The sequence below is a fragment of the Hemiscyllium ocellatum genome, chromosome 28 (genome assembly GCF_020745735.1).
Source record: "Hemiscyllium ocellatum isolate sHemOce1 chromosome 28, sHemOce1.pat.X.cur, whole genome shotgun sequence".
In the NCBI taxonomy this organism is placed as follows: domain Eukaryota; kingdom Metazoa; phylum Chordata; class Chondrichthyes; order Orectolobiformes; family Hemiscylliidae; genus Hemiscyllium; species Hemiscyllium ocellatum.
The window spans coordinates 5,560,046-5,576,263 of record NC_083428.1 but is presented as its reverse complement, the minus strand read 5'-3'; the positions used below and the strand labels follow the sequence as shown (position 1 = coordinate 5,576,263).

General features: G+C 43.8%; 1 protein-coding gene across 2 annotated transcripts in view; it reads left to right on the top strand.

Moving 5' to 3' along the window:
* Window positions 1–969: 969 nt before the first annotated feature.
* The window catches only part of mef2b (myocyte enhancer factor 2b), a 137,594-nt gene continuing 122,345 nt past the window's right edge, over window positions 970–16,218 (top strand). Inside the window, exons 1-3 of one of the 2 annotated variants that reach the window (XM_060846345.1) lie at window positions 970–1,139; window positions 1,274–1,456; window positions 5,357–5,455. The gene's annotated coding sequence lies outside the window, so the exon portion shown is untranslated. The remainder of the gene's footprint in view (window positions 1,140–1,273; window positions 1,457–5,356; window positions 5,456–16,218) is intronic. The other variant, XM_060846344.1, reaches the window with a different exon arrangement.

Sequence of the window (16,218 nt, the reverse complement as noted above, 5' to 3'; positions counted from 1 at the left end):
GGGAGAAATCTGTGCTCTTTAAATAGTGCCAGAGGATGATCAACACCGACCGGAACTGAGATTCGTATTTCAATTTACTGACAACACAGCCAACAATCTCTCTGTAAGTGCAAGTTTTATATTTTCAAAAAAAAAATCGACTTATTATCTGGAGCGCTACAAGAACGAAATGGAATCGGGCGGCTCTAACGACACAGGGGAGTGTCTCCAAATGAGATCACACAACGGACACCTTTTGGGGGATGATGCTACGGGTCGGAAAATTAAAAGACGTGGGAGGGAAACTGGGCGCGTTGTTCTTGAACCGGCGCCTCCTCGTTTTAAAATAAACAGAACCCCGTGAGAAAGGGAAACGGCCAGTTGCCTTGCTTTCAATATTCCCTATTCTTAACTGCCCTCTGGCATTTAGGGATGGGCAATAAATGCTGGCTTTTGCCCACCTCCCAGGAACGAATAAAAGCTATTTTGGATCAATCCGTTTGGAGACGGTCCCTGAAAGCTGGAATCAGTGACTGTGTTGAGGTGGCCTCTTTTAAAAGAAAATAAAAATGCGCCACAATGCGGTTGGGTGTGGAGAGAAGAGGCTGAGAAAGAGGCATAGGAGGAAAGTAACTGCCTGCAATAATATGCATCGTTTACAAAAAGGCGAAATAAATGTGTGAAGATTTTTTTAAATGCAAAGGCAGAAAGTGCTCCAGTTTTTAATCCCGGCGGATGATTGACAGGTGGGGTTGATTGGCAGACAGATGGACCAATAAGGAGCGAGATCATGAAGATGACCAATGGAAAGGGGAGGGAGAAAAGATACTGGAGGGCAAGCAGCCAATGGGAGTGGTCATATGCTAATAAGGGAACGTTGCAGCACCAATGGGAACGGGGCAGGGGCCGCCCTTGAAACTTTTTTTGTAACAAACACATCAGCTGGAGGCTCACGTGGGCCCGCGGCGTCCATCAGTCCCAGGCAGAGAGACAAGCCCTAGTGATGTCTCTTACTAGAGAAAGATCTCACTCCATTAGACTGCAATAAACTGAAACCACAAATAACAGCCAAAGTGCAGGGCAGGGGGACAGTGTAATGAGGCCGAGCACTTGGTACTGCGGCGATTGACAGGGGCTGTCAAGAGCTCCTGGCATTACCGGTACAGTATTGTATTGAGAGAGGATTCTGTCCTCTTGACATCCTCCTCTTGCTCTCCCTTCCTACCCTTTCTCATATATATTTATACATTTATGTATGTGTGTTACTGACTTAGTCTTTACATTCTGCACCAAGATCCCGTTGCAACCCTTAAAGAGAGAACAAGGCTGTGCAATTGAAAAGCCCAGAGTGTTTTCGCCTCTGATGGTCGTGCCTAGTTTTTAATCATCCCGGACTGGATTTTCCTTTTCGTGTTGAAGTTTTCATCAGAAAACACCGGAGGAGTGGATTTTGGGGAGTTCGATCGCAAAGTGTCAGGTTAGTGGCGTCTCCCTAATCGCAGAAAGCTATCTTTGTTGGATGCCGGTTTAATTTACAATTTGATTCGATTGAATATCCAAATAAGTCATTGATGTCTGTCAGAGGACAAACGTATTCGAACAGCCCGCGGTAAAAGGGAGGAAAGTTTAATGTCAGTATGTCGCAGGGCAGTCGGAGACTGTGGCTTCAGTTCGGGACTGTATCGATTAAGATTGCATTGTTGACGATGTAACTGTTATTCCTGGTGAGATCTGTCAATGTGGAGAGTTCAGGTGGCGATTAAAAATCCCATTGCCCTGTTAGAAGGGTAAGGGGCATCTTTTGACTGCCTGGTCAAGATTCACACGCAGCCAACCCCAATTAAAACAGTAATGTGTCATTACAACATGCCCATTCCCCTGTGATGGATTGGCTGTGCTTTTGAGAGACTTCGCAAGCATGTAATATGTGTAAGCACTTGTACAATAAAATAAACCGGGCTGGGGTGCAAGATCACACAAACCATTTCAAAATACGGAACTGCGCTTTATGCTTAAAAAAAAGGGTTGCAGGTGGCACTTTCAAAGGAAAATCAGTTGAACCGGTCCCATATTGAAAGCGCAAAGTTGCACTGCACGAGTTTGCAGCAGCCAGAGGCCGCTCGGCCCACAGTGCCCTATGCCAGCTGTTTCCTGCCGCAGTTCAGAAGAATCCTGGAATCTTGCTCTCCTCATATCCCTCAGGACAGTGGCAGTGAGGCCGGGGTGGGCTGGACGGGGTGTCAGATATGTGTGTGAGTGTACACTAATGTAGAGAAGCCCTGAGAAATAAGGGGAGTGTTTTTTGCCTTTGATTTACGCTTAGAAAGACTGCTTCATATTTCAAAAGCAACTTGCATTTATATAGCGCCTTTAACGTTTTAAGTTATTTCAAAGCAGGTGTGAAAGAAAAAGCTCAATTTGACAATGAGACTTTTGAACAAATGAGGGTGGGTGGCAGAGAAGTTTAGTGAGGGAATTCCAGGGTTTGGAGCTCGGAGATCTAAAGGAACAGCAGTCAGTGGTGGAGGAATTAAAAGCTAGCGATGAACACAGACCAGCATTCGAAGAGTGTAGAGATCTCAGAGGACTGGAGAAGGTTACAGAGATCAAGAGGGGTATGGTCTTGAAGGAATTTGAACACGAGGATGAGAATTCTCACAATGAGGCATTCCCAAACTCCGAGCCAATGTGGATCAGACAAATTGAGATGAAGGGCAAAGTTTATTCACGAGAAACTAAGTTTTGGGATTGTTTGTCTGTTGATCAATTGAGGTGACGCGGCCTGAAAATGTTGTTCTTCACATGGTTCTACAGCCTGTTTTGTTTTTGAGTTACATAAAGTGAAAACTGTCCTGTGACTCTGGATGATTGAATTCAGCACTGGGATGTTGTGTACACTGATCTTGGGGGAGCTGGGCAGTAGGGTTGTATTTCCTTGAGCTTACGAAGATGGAAGTTTGACAAGGTTCCTCCCTCTGTCCATCGGTGCTAGCGGCTCCTGTTTGAAAGTGAGGATTTACTGTTGCATGCAGCTACACACAGTTGAATAAGTCATCAGCGTTGACTTATGAAAAATGACCATTTGGACTGTGACTGAGATATTTACAGCCAGTGAAACCGTGCCCCTAATAAGAGTGGGTATTTGCTTACAAGAGCAGGAGAAACATTTAAAAAAAATAAATGATCACTGCAAATGTATCCCAGCAATCAGCTGGTGTAACCTTTATCCACCAAACTCCGATCTGCTAATTACCACAACACCAAAGAAACTTCTGGGCGTTCTTGATTAAATATATTAAAGTGATTTATTAATTTCAGGCTGGTATAAAAATAGTTCGCTATGGAGTTATTTTTAGACACTGGATGGTGGAAGTGATTGAAGCATCAATGGAGAATAGAAGTCTTCCCATTCTTTCGTTCCCTTAGATGGCTCTGCCGATGGCCTGTATCAGCCTGGTCATTGGGCTGTGGTTAGAGTGTGGTTGCAGAGATCTGACACCCCTAAATAAATTATTAAACTGAGATTCTGTTTGTCGTCATCCCCCCAACCACCCTGCCCAGTTACAGCCCCTGGAAAAGATGCACTGGCATTATTTTGACGAGCCGGGGTGTTCTATCTGATCTCGTATCTAACACTTGTCCTTCAATGCACGTCACAGTCTGTCTGCTTATTTATCCCACTGCTGCATGTCTGATCTTGCTGTGCACAAATTGGCAGCTGCGGTCCCCTCCGGTGCAAAAGGAATTTGAGGGGCACTCGAGCACTTTGAGATGACCTGAGGTTGTGAAAGGCATTATGTAAACACAAGTCATTTTATTTTTAATAACAATGATGGAGAGTGTTGGGGGGGAGGGGGAAGCTGAGGAAACGGGAAATGCAGCATTCAAAAGGCATAAGAGTGAAATAAAATGAATAATTAGTGGAAATAGGCAGCAGGTCTTCGGCACGTGAAAGAAGTTTGGTAAAAGTTTCTGTTGCATGGTTTTCTGTGCAAGGCTGCATCTGTGAAATAACTAGCTTCTCCTTTATCTGGTGCCACTTATGGCCCTTTCCTGTTTGTATCTGATGTGAGTAGCAGCCCATTAGAATGTTTGAACTTTCCCACCAGGATTTGACTGTACAACCGCAACACTTCCATAAGGAAGATTTCACCTGGAAGTGAGCTGGTGGGTGGAATGGTGGTTGTCATTTCCTGGTGTTTGTTGCTTGCTGTGGTTTGGGGTGGCATGTGTAGGTGGGGAGCACATCTCATGGTGCCTCAGTCCCCTGTGACTGTGGTCATGTGATGGGGAGTGGGTGAGCTGGAAAGCAGAGTCAAGGTCACCCTCCAATCAGTCACAATCTTATTAACTATTGGAACAAACCCGAAGGCCTGAATGGCCTCCCCCTGCTCAGAGTTAATCTTTTCATATCCTGGGCATTTTATGAGTTATGGGAAATAGTGCAAAAGGAAGGAAAGTATGATAAATCTTTATAAATAACAGGTCAAAGCTCAGCTAGTGTATTATGTCCAATTCTGAGTACCATCCTATAGGAAGCATGTGAAGGCCTTGGAGAGGATGCAGAGAAGAGACATTAGATTGACACCAGTGAGGAGGGACTTTAGTTTTATAGAAAGACTCGATAAACTGGGTTTGCTCTCCTTAGGTTAGAGGAGGTTTCATCGACGTTTTCCAAATCATTAAGGATTTTGATAGAATAAATAACCAGAACCGTTTTGGCTGGCAGGAGAGTTGATAACCTAGAGGATACATTGACTATGACTGGTGAATGGAGCTGAAGATGAGATGGTGAGGACTTTTTTTTTCTTTAAGTGATTTATTTTATTGAATGCAGCGTGGAAGTAGCTTTGATAGTAAATTTCAAAAGGCATTTCGGTTTATACGTGAAAAGGAATAATAAAAAATATGGCTATGGGGAAAGAGCATGAGTGGAGAGCTGGAACAGGAGCCGACACAATGGGCTGAATAGCCTCCTCAGTGCTTTTAAGGCTCTGAATCTGAATCATCAATACTTGATGAATATGTTAAACATGGGCCCTTTTGATCAGGCTGGGACAATACAGAAGCAAAAACAGACAGAAACAAAATCCATTCACCTGTGAATTTGTTCACATATATTTCAAAGTGGACCTTATTTTAAAAACAGAAGTGCCTTATTAAGTGGTTCCAAGCAGAAGAAAAAGGCCAATTGAACTCCTTCCAGTCGAAGACATGGTCACAAGATTGCAAATAAGTCGCTTGTAAAACCGTGCAGCCTGCTCCAGAAAATAATCTAGGTCAATACATAAACAGGAATACTCTGATTTCTCCCAACAGATGCTGCCAGACTGGCTGAGCTTTTCCAGTAATTTCTATTTTTTTGTTGCCAAAACAGGAATCTCGGCAGGTCTGGCAGCATCTGTGAGAGAGTAAACCAAAGTTAATGTTTCGGGTCCAGAGTCGACTCTTCAGAACCGATTGTAGCCCGGAAAAGGTTGGTATCTACATTGTAGATGGGGAGGGGGAAACAAATAGGTGGAGCTGGAGCTCAGAGGGAGAGAACAATGGCAGAAAAAAATCTAGGTTCCCATTTCCAGTACAACGCTGTGTCAGTGCTGCAGTCAGAGGTGCCGCCTTTTGGACGACTGTTCAAACCGGTGCTTCATGTGGAGTCACAGGTAGATAGGCTAGTGAAGAAGGCGTTTGGTATGCTTTCCTTTATTGGTCAGAGTATTGCATACAGGAGTTGGGAGGTCATGTTGCGACTGTACAGGACATTAGTTAGGCCACTGTTGGAATATTGCATGCAATTCTGGTCTCCTTCCTATTGGAAAGATGTTGTGAAACTTGAAAGGGTTCAGAAAAGATTTACAAGGATGTTGCCAAGGGTCGGAGGATCTGAGCTACAGGGAGAGGCTGAACAGGCTGGGGCTGTTTTCCCTGGAGCGTCGGAGGCTGAGGGGTGACCTTATACAGGTTTACAAAATTATGAGGGGCATGGATAGGATAAATAGGCAAAGTCTTTTCCCTGGGGTCGGGGAGTCCAGAACTAGAGGGCATAGCTTTAGGGTGAGAGGAGAAAGATATAAAAGAGACCTAAGACGCAACTTTTTCACGCAGAGGGTGGTACGTGTATGGAATGAGCTGCCAGAGGATGTGGTGGAGGCTGGTACAATTGCAACATTTAAGAGGCATTTGGATGGGTATATGAATAGGAAGGATTTGGAGGGATATGGGTCGGGTGCTGGCAGGTGGGACTAGATTGGGTTGGGATATCTGGTTGACATGGATGGGTTGGACCGAAGGGTCTGTTTCCGTGCTGTACATCTCTATGACTCTGAGTGGATGTGAAGAAATCCCAAGGCTAACGTCACTAAAACAGATTATGTGGTAATTTAACAAAAATTGCTGGCAAAATTCAGCAGTTCCTGCAGCATCTGTGGGGTGCAGTTCATAGTATTATTTTCCATGTAGTCATGTCCCCCATTATGCACTGCAAGCACTCACAAAGTGCAAATTGACTGCTGTCTTTCGGACATTACAACAGAGGAGTTCTTGAAATTACTTCATTGGCTGTAAAGGTTTGAAAGTTGTGAAAGGTGCTATATAAATGCAATTTTTAAAAAAAGAAAGTTGTCTGCACACTATATTTTGAGATGTCCTTTAAACATGACAAAGGGTTTCTTTTCATAAAAAGCAACTCTCTTTTGCTTTATAATCTCCCAAAACGACGAGAGACTCGCAATAAACTGACTGACTGATCTGATGGTGCAAGTTCCAAGCTGTTTATGGTGAAATGCCTTTGATCAGGTGCATCCCTGACATCTTTAGATTCAGGTGTTGTCAAGTGTAAGGATCTCAGTCAGTGAAGGAAGCGGAGCACCGTCTATATGCAGAAACTGTGAAAATATTTTCTCAGGAATAGATCAGAAAGTCAATAGTGACCCTTGAGGCGACAGGCGTCTTGTTTCTTACCCAGATGAGGTGTGTTCAGAGTTGATAGAGTGATAAAGGCAGCATCCGTATGGCATTAAAACTTACACACCTTACCTGGCCTGTACTGAGGCACTCGTTCAGTTGTTGAATTGAGAGCCCCATCCCCTCTGTGTGCGTATTATCGTCCCATGGCTCTATTTAGCAACACAGCAACTAGGAATGGAACTAAGCCATTCCCGTCCTCAAGCCTGTTCAGCCATCTAATATGGCTGATCGTCCAAATCAGTCCTCTGTTCTTGCCTTCACCCCTATGCTCTTTAATCCCTTTAGACCTAAGAGCTATATCTAACTCCTTGAAAACATGCAATGTTTTTAACTTGACTGCTTTCTATGGAGAAAATTCCACAGGCTCAACACCGTCTGGGTAAAGAGATTTCTCCTCATGGCCTAAATGGCCAGCCCTGAATGGTCAGACTGTAGCCCCTGGCTCTGGCCTCCCCAGTCATTGGGAACAACCTTCCTGTGTTTATCCCTGATGAGTCCAGTTGGAATTTTATAGGTTGTGATGAAATCCCCTCTCATTCTTCTGAACCCTGTTGACTATTGTCCTAATGTATCCTGTCTCCACGAGGAATGGGGTTGGAGATATCCTGTCCAGTGACCTGTTCAAAAGCTATCACTTACCAAACATACCAGTGTAGAATCATATTTTATCAGTTCATTATAATGCTACTATCTGTGGGATCATACTGTGCACAAATTGGCTGCCTTGTTTTGTGCATTACAACAGTGACGGCACTTTTAGGTGTACTTCCTTAACTGTGAGGTATCACGGGACATCCTGAGCTTGTAAAAGACCGTATAGAACTGCAAGTTCTGTTTTTAATCTTGCTGGTGTGCTCTCGTTATTATTTCTGACGGACGGACTATAGGAGGCCATTTGGTCCCTTGACTCTGATGCATCATTTAATGAGATCATGGCTGGCTGACCTGGGACCCAGCATTGCATTAAATCTCTCACAACATGAACTGAAAGGTTAGGCCTGTTATTGCTAGCTTCCCTGGGAAAGTGTGTTTTGTGTGTGTGTGTGGACAAGGAGCAGTCAACTGGAGGATCCCTTCCCTGAGATTAACCCACGAGCACTCACCATTCAAAATCGTTACTCACCAGGAGACTCTGTTTTGAAAGGGACACTTTGTTTGGGTTTATAGGATGAAGGTGTTCAATGGCACTAAGTGATCAGCTCACACAAACAAAGGATAGGCTTAGAAGAGGGACACTTGGCACCTTGAACTTTTTTTGTAATGCAATAAGAACGTGGCTGATCATTTGGAGACTTGGTGCAAACATGATGGGCTGAATGGCCTCCTCCTGCACTGTAACGCTTCTGTGTGATTCTGTAATGTTACTCCAATGAGTTACGGTCCATTGGTGTCATTTATTGAGAACTGAGGAGGAGGGGAAGGAATTCATAAGAGACTTTCAAGAGCCAGAGAGAGTGTGGGCAGAATTTTTTTTCTTATAAATGCAATGTGTTTTTAAGACCTGGAATTGAATAAGTGATTCAAGGAGAAAACAGCACAGTCTGAATGGACAGAGTAGCCTCTGTCTGGTGTGAGATTTTATGGCTCTCCCTTTTGAAAATAAGTCGGCATGGTAAATTTGAACTTTAAATGGAAAGTGATCTCTTGATCCATTTGCTCATAGAGAGTGAGATGAGAAGGACTGGGCAGAGACTCATGTGAAGTTTCAGTTTGATTCTGTTATAAATTCTAAGTCATTCTACTTTTTCCTTGTATGGTATCCTCTCCAATTGGAGATCCCTGTAGACTAGCAAGACTAAGTTTTACTGAGTGTTTTTTTTCTGTATAGCTGGAAATTCTGCCTCAAGTAAAATTTGAATCTGTAGTTGGTGTGCTAGTTTAATCGAAAGCGAAAGACAAATGGTGGAATCTACACTGGAAAGATCTGGAACTAAGTTACACCAAAATATTGAACCTGTTTGTGTTCTCAAATATTCTCTTGAAAAAATTTTAAAATCTTCCCATTAAAATGCAGCATCAAACCCTGACAGGGCCAGGTATTGCACGGGTTAGAAACAGAGTAAAGCTCTGTCAAACACTGCCAGGGTAGATTTAGGAGAGGGAATGGCTGAGAGGTGTTATCGCTAAATTATTAATCTAGAGATCCAGGTATTGTCTGGGAATCCAATTTTGAATACCGCCACGGCAGATAGTAGAATTTTATTTCAATTAAAATCTGAAATTAAGAATCTAACAATGACCATGAAACGATTGTTGGAAAAACCCTTCTGGTGCATTAATAGCCTTTAGGGAATGAAATCTGCCATCCTTGCCTGCTCTAGCCTACATGTGACTCCAGACCCCAGCAATATGGTTCACTCTTTACTGCACTCTGGGCAATTAGGGGTGGGTAATAAATGTTGGCCTGACCAATGATGCTCACATCCTGTAAATGAATAAGAAAACAAAGGTACAGCATGGGTTTAGATACAGAGTAAACCTCCCTCGACACTGTCGCCATCAAACACGCTCCCCGGACAGGGGCAGTACTGGGTTAGATACAGAACAAATCTCCCTCTAAACTGTCCCCATCGAATGCTCCCAAGTCTAGTTTCGTTCTAGCCTGACATAATCTGTTCCCACACCAGTATTTTGTGGTTTAGGAAAGATTTGTGTAGGTGGGTTGTACTCCGTAGGACCTAGCTTGTGACTTCCTAAAGTCATTTGACACAGTGTGTAGATGTGTTTATGTAGTCAGTCAGACCAGCCAGGATGTAGAGGTGTACGAATTAGCTGACTAACAGCAACGTGCTAGCCGCTCAAGGTGGCACTGCACTAATATTGGGCTGAATGGGGCATCATGACCTTTGAACTTCCCCCTCCATGTTTGGAAGCCTGTCTGGTTCCACTTGACCACTGAAGGGAGACTTTAGCGCCAGTTGGGTTGAGAGTGGAAGTTGGTAACATCTGGAAGCAGCAGGAGCGATCATTTCTTTGTGCTTTGAGAAAAATTTGAATATTGACTCATCTTGGAAGTGCTTTTATTTGTCAGCTGTTGCACCTTTCAAAGATATCTGCTTTTCTCCAAGAATCTGAACTGCCTAATGCACAGGATTAGAAAATATTTCAGTGAATTTCAAAACCGCCTCCAATAGCAGCTGTGAAACAACCAAATATATCAATAGCTCAAATTGGAAAGGGGAGGAGCGAAATTTCCAAGTTTCCTGGGGCTAATAAGAGGTTTCCCCTCACTAAATATAAATCCATGGTTGATCTGTGATCTGCAACTCAGTCATTTTGGACCAGCCTTATTGCACACTGATAGGCTGAACATGGCCAAAGAATCAAAGGGCTAGTAGTCTATGAACAGCTGCAAAACTTGAAAATAGTAAAAGGTTTATGGGATGTAGGAATCACTAGTGAGCTGGCATTTATTGTCCATCCCTAGCTGTCATTTTGACGTCAAGTGACAAGTTCTCAATCAAGTTGAAGTCGGGAATCACACTACACCGTTTATAGTCGAGTAGGTTTGTTTAAAATCTCTTCTGCACAAGCTTGTGATTTCAAATAAACTGTTGGACTAAACCTGGTTTTGTGTGACTTCTGACTTTGTCTTCATTGCATTCTTGCCACGTCACTTCAGAATGCAGTCAAAAATCAATTGTGTTTCGGTTTGGGATTGGAGTTGTGAAAGGGCCCAGACTAACCCGTCAGTGTGTCTCCTCTGTCAAAGTGCACTAGTGAACTTGCTGGGATCTTCACCTGAATTTTAAAACCTTACATTTACTAAAACCAACTTCTGACTTTTATTATATCTTAAAAGTCCAGGTGGAATTTTAATGTATGCTCTCTGGGTCATTGAACCAGCCTCGGATTACTGATCCAGAAACATATTCACTGCCATCCCAACTGAATCCTATTTCAGATCGTTCCTTTTGAAAGGACGCTAGACAGAGGGAAGACATTTCCAAATGTAGCGGAGATTAAAATTAAATCTTTAAGTATGAGATAATCACTAATAGAACTAGTTGGAGAAACTCAGCAGGTCTGGCAGTATCTGTGGAAAGAGAGAGCAGAGTCAATATTTTGAGTCCAGTGATCCTTCAGTCCGTTCAGAGGAATGCTCTTTCACCAGAGCCTGGTGAAAGTGTGAATGTTGTTACAACAGGAAGTGGTTGAGGCGAGTAGTGTTGATACATTTGAGTGGAACCTGGATGAACTACATGAGGAAGATAGACATGGAAGCATCTTCTGGTGGTGTGGGAGGAGGCTTGTGGATACCACACTTGCTGCCATGGATCAATGGACTGAATGGTCTGCTTCTCTGCATACTGTACTTCCACCTCTGATATAACACGGTCCCCTCATTGTACCTTGAGATGGAAGCAGCAGTGTGGGAATGGTATCTTCTAACTCTGCTCAGCTCAAAATGGGCTATGTTGGGGGGGATGGGAAAGCAGAAAGCAACTGCGCTTTCTAAATAAAACTCTGTCTGACTGACACTGGAGGCCGCAAATTATAGGTTGTGCTGGTGCTTTAGTCTGACATCAGAACGTGAAAATTACAAGGTTTGTATTTTTAAATACAATTAAGCGTGCTGTGTGTGTGCGTATAAATATACATGCTACTGTAGCCCACTGCAGAGCTTCTGTAATAGCAGACAGATAGACAGACATGATTAGAGCTCAAATAACTTCTGGCAATTCCAAGAATTGTAATTGCTATTTTTAAAGACAAGGTTTGCAGCTGAGTTTGGGGACGGGGGAGGCACCCCTGTCATGACTCCTGTCGCCCCCTTTAGCTCTTCATCCTGATTCTCCATTCCACCCCTTGCTGATGATACTAACTCTCATTGGAGAAGAATTCGTGCGTTATTTCCTCAAAGTGACCATTCCATATGTGTGCCAAAGAATCTCTCAAATGGAAGATGTTTGGCCGGTCATGGTTTTCCTGACTCTGAAAGAGTCCAGTTAATACCACTGCCTTTTGCTCTTTAATTTACCCTCAGACCCCTGCAATTCTCTTATTCTCCTCAGAGATTGACCCAATTTCCTTTTCAATTGAGTTCCGTCACAACCCCCTTGGGAATTGCATTTCAGCTCAGTACCACTCAATGCTCTTATTCCCAGCTGGTGAACCTTGACGTGTTGTTCGGCCTTGTGACATTGCAACCTGCCCTGATCTTGTCTTTGTCAGACACAAACATAGACACAGATGGTGGTCAGAGACAGCAAGACTAGCATGGTGTTTGTGTCCCCCCCCCCCCCCCGTCTCCCCCAACTCCAATTGTGTTCCTTGGTTCCTTTGGTTCAGTATTATAGCAGCTTCTCAGTCAGCCCAAAACCAGAGTAGTCGTAGGGACTTCTCAGAATAGTCTTACACTGAACCACTCTCTAAACTACTTCAGAACAGCAATTGAGAATCAGAGCTGAAAATGTGTTGCTGGAAAAGCGCAGCAGGTCAGGCAGCATCCAATTCAGGAATTCCTGAAGAAGGGCTTATGCCCAAAACGTCGATTCTCCTGTTCCTTGGCTGCTGCCTGACCTGCTGCGCTTTTCCAGCAACACATTTTCAGCTCTGATCTCCAGCATCTGTAGACCTCACTTTCTCCTTGAAGCAATTGAGAATCCGTCATCTTGTGGGACTGAAATCTCATAGAAAGGATATCAGTTCTATTTTTCTACAGAACATCAGTTGGGTGTTTTTCTGACTGTAACTTTAGCCAAAAGCTTTTTTAAAGGTAAATTTGACAAATAAACTATATTAAAATTGCCCTTGATGGGGATTTGAACTCTCGGGTCTCCTGGGTTAGCACTAAGGGCTGTGAAATCTGAGGCTTATTACATAACCACTGCACTCAATGTCAGCGCTAAGCAACCCTGGGTCAAGTCCAAAGGAGTAGTTGCAAAGCTTTCACTATACTGCCTCTGTATGAGGCTGGGTGCTCCATTTTACCTGACTGGTTCAGTCTCCGCCTGCCCACCACTCCCACCCACCAGCACTGGGCCATTTTTTTCCAGGGGCAGGATTTGGGGTAAGAAGTGGGCGTGGTGAGATGGCTCTAATTATCCCCAAGCAGCTTGTCAGGTTAAGCTAGAGTTGTTGGTTAAGGGGAGCAGATCTGAGGTGGTTTGTAATGTGCAGCAACAAAGGCAGGAGAGGAAACTGTTTTATGCAGCAATCGAATGGCTAAAGACATGGAGTGCTTTGGCTGAGAGTGAGGTGGTGGGGTTTCTGAACGGGAAGAATGTGCACGGTTACACTGAGAAGGCAGGGGGTGGCACTCGGTGCATTGCTCATTGAGAGAGTCAGTGCAGATGTGATGGGTGGAATGGCCTTCTGCATTTGAACAATTCTGTGTTTGGAGGCTGGCTGGAATTACCCGTTTAGCTTATGGAGGTGGGTGGGGGGAATGGGAGGAGACAGATAGGCAAGCAGAGAGGGAGGGAACTTCCAGACTACAGACTCTGATCCTTGTTTGGCTGGCTGTAACGTACTGGAAACCGTGCAGAGAGACTTCGTCCACAATGGCAAGTCAACTGATCAAGGCTGTTTTGTTTCTAAATGAGAGAGGGGTCAGCCTTCAGTGTGACTCTTCCTGCCCCACTGCTTCGTCCAAGTTGCATTTTTCCTTCTTAGTTGCAATCAGTAGATACTTTTGCTTTGCCTCATTCAGTTCCTCAGGAATTTTGACTGACCCTTCCAGAGGTGCCAACTTTTGGATGAGACATTGAATTAGGATTTGGAGACACTGTTTCCAGTGGCCAAATAATTGATTACCAGAGCATATCAATTTAAGGTCATTGCCTACGAACCATAGACCTAGGGGACACAGATGCCAGGCTAATGGATAACCCAGTTAATTCTGTGATGAGAACGAACCACTTCAGTCAGAGGATGATGAGTATCTGAGTTCTCACGGCCTTCTGGAGTAGAGAATTCTAATCACAGAGTGTGTTCAAGACTGAAATCAATAGATTTATTGAGTCTAATGATATCAACGGGTACAGAGGTAGTGGGAGAAAGTGGCATTCAGAGTGATTAGCCATGATATCCTTGAATGACAGAGCTGACCTGATGGGCTGAATGACCTCCTATTCCATTGTGACATAAGGAAATGTTTATATTTACGCAGTCAGCTGATATAAATTTGAATGCATTGCCTGAAAGGATGATGGAAGCATATTCAATTTTAACTTTAAAATTGCATTGAAAGGAACACAAAGGTCACAAGGTCCTGGGAGGAGAGGTGGAGTGGGATTAATTGTGTAACTCTGTCAGTGTCAGAATAGGCATGATGGAGTGACTAGTTTGCTTCTGTACTCAAATCATTTTTTTCTGATAAATAATGTTTATTTAGTCATGGGACATGTGTGTCATTGGCTGGGCCAGCATTTATCATCCATCCTTGGCTGCCCTTGAGAAGGTGGTGGTGAGCTGCCTTCTTGAATCTCCTGAAGTGTTTGAGGTGAGGGTACACTCCTATTGCTGCAAAGGAGGGAGTTCCCGGATTTTGACTCCATGACACTGAGGGAATGACGATAAATTTCCAAGTCAGGACGGTGAGCAGCTTGGAGGGGAACTTGCAGGAGTTGGTGTTCTCATGTATCTGCTGGCCTTCTCCTTCTAGATAGAAGTGCTCATGGATTTGGAAGGTGCTGCCTAAGGAGATAGATATAACCAAAGCCAGGAAAAACAACTCAACTTGTCATTCATTCCTGTTGTTGCTTATGAGGTCCTACAGTGAAGTTTTGACACTTGATTGTCTTTGAGAAGTCTCTGAATGGTTTGAGAAATAAGAATTTGCATAAATGCAAGTTTTTGAACTTTCTCCCTGTTTTAAGGCAATGACAGTGAGTGGTAAACGTTTCCTGGCGTTGTAAACAATGGATATTTTCATCCACCGCATGAACACTGGTATGTGTGACTATACGTTGCTGCAGCCAGACAGCTCTTCCATTTTGACACCTTAGACAGCGTTTTTTAAAAAAGAAATGTTATCTCGGGACTTGTGCATGACTGACATCTGAGTAGCTTTCTAGGCCATTTTAGAGGACAGTTTTGAGGTATCTTGAAGTGACAGTGTAAAACAATGGCATTGAGTTGGACTTTGTTTTGCATCTCTTCAGATTTTTATTTCTGTCAGCCCAGTATTGAGGGTTTCCTGCATTTTGGGAACACTGCAAATGCAGTTGTACATATTGCATAGAAGGCTTGGAGATCCTTGGAGAAGGGAAATTTGGCGTTTTTACTTTATTCACAGGATGAGGTGCTGTTGACTGGACTTTTATTGTCCATCCTTAATTGTTCCTTTCAAAATGCAAGGTTGCCTTGGATAAAGAGAGGGTAGCATAGTGGCTCAATGGTTAGCACTGCTACCTCACAGTGTCAGGGATCTGTGTTTCATTCCACCCTCAACGACTATCTGTGTGGATCTGCACATCCTTCCTGTGTATAGGTGGATTGGCCATGGGAATTATAGCCTTAGGATAGAGAAGGTGGGTCTAGCTGGGATGCTCTTTGGAGAGTCTGTATGGACTCAATAGGCTGAATGGCTTGCTTCCACACCATATTGATTGCAAAGGTGTTGATGGAGATTGAATCCCATGCCAAAACATTTGTGTGCTGTTTTTCTATGGTTTTTGTGAAATGACCTGTTGATCCTTATGTTCCTTTGAGTGGTATTTTATATGTGGCTCAGATGGGGCCAATTTGTCTTGAGTCCAGATGTTGTGACTTGGTGTCCCACTTCAGAGTCTTCAGCCCATGTTCTAGGTAGGCGTTTTGGCACAGTACTGAGGTATCAAGTAGTTTGCCTTCACGTGGTGTAGTGATTGTAACAAAGTCAGCTGCCTTCACCTCACTGAATATGATTGGAGCTGTTAATCTGGTCCAATTAGGGAGCCCTGCCTGTCATACTTAAAGGATGAGTGTCAGGGATACTGTAGCTGACTCCTGTATGAGGCAGTATTAAAGTCAAGGACTGTTCACATGTAAATAAGACCATAAGACATAGGAGTGGTAGTAAGGCCATTCGGCCCATCGAGTCCACTCCGCCATTCAATCATGGCTGATGGGCATTTCAACTCCACTTACCCGCATTCTTCCCATAGCCCTTAATTCCTTGAGACATCAAAAATCTATCAATCTCTGCCTTGAAGACATTTAGCGTTCCAGCCTCCACTGCACTCTGCGGCAATGAATTCCACAGGCCCACCACTCTCTGGCTGAAGGTGACTTGGTGATGGATACCGACCTGTAAGGAGGTATTTCACGGGATGTGGTTCTGAGACTAGT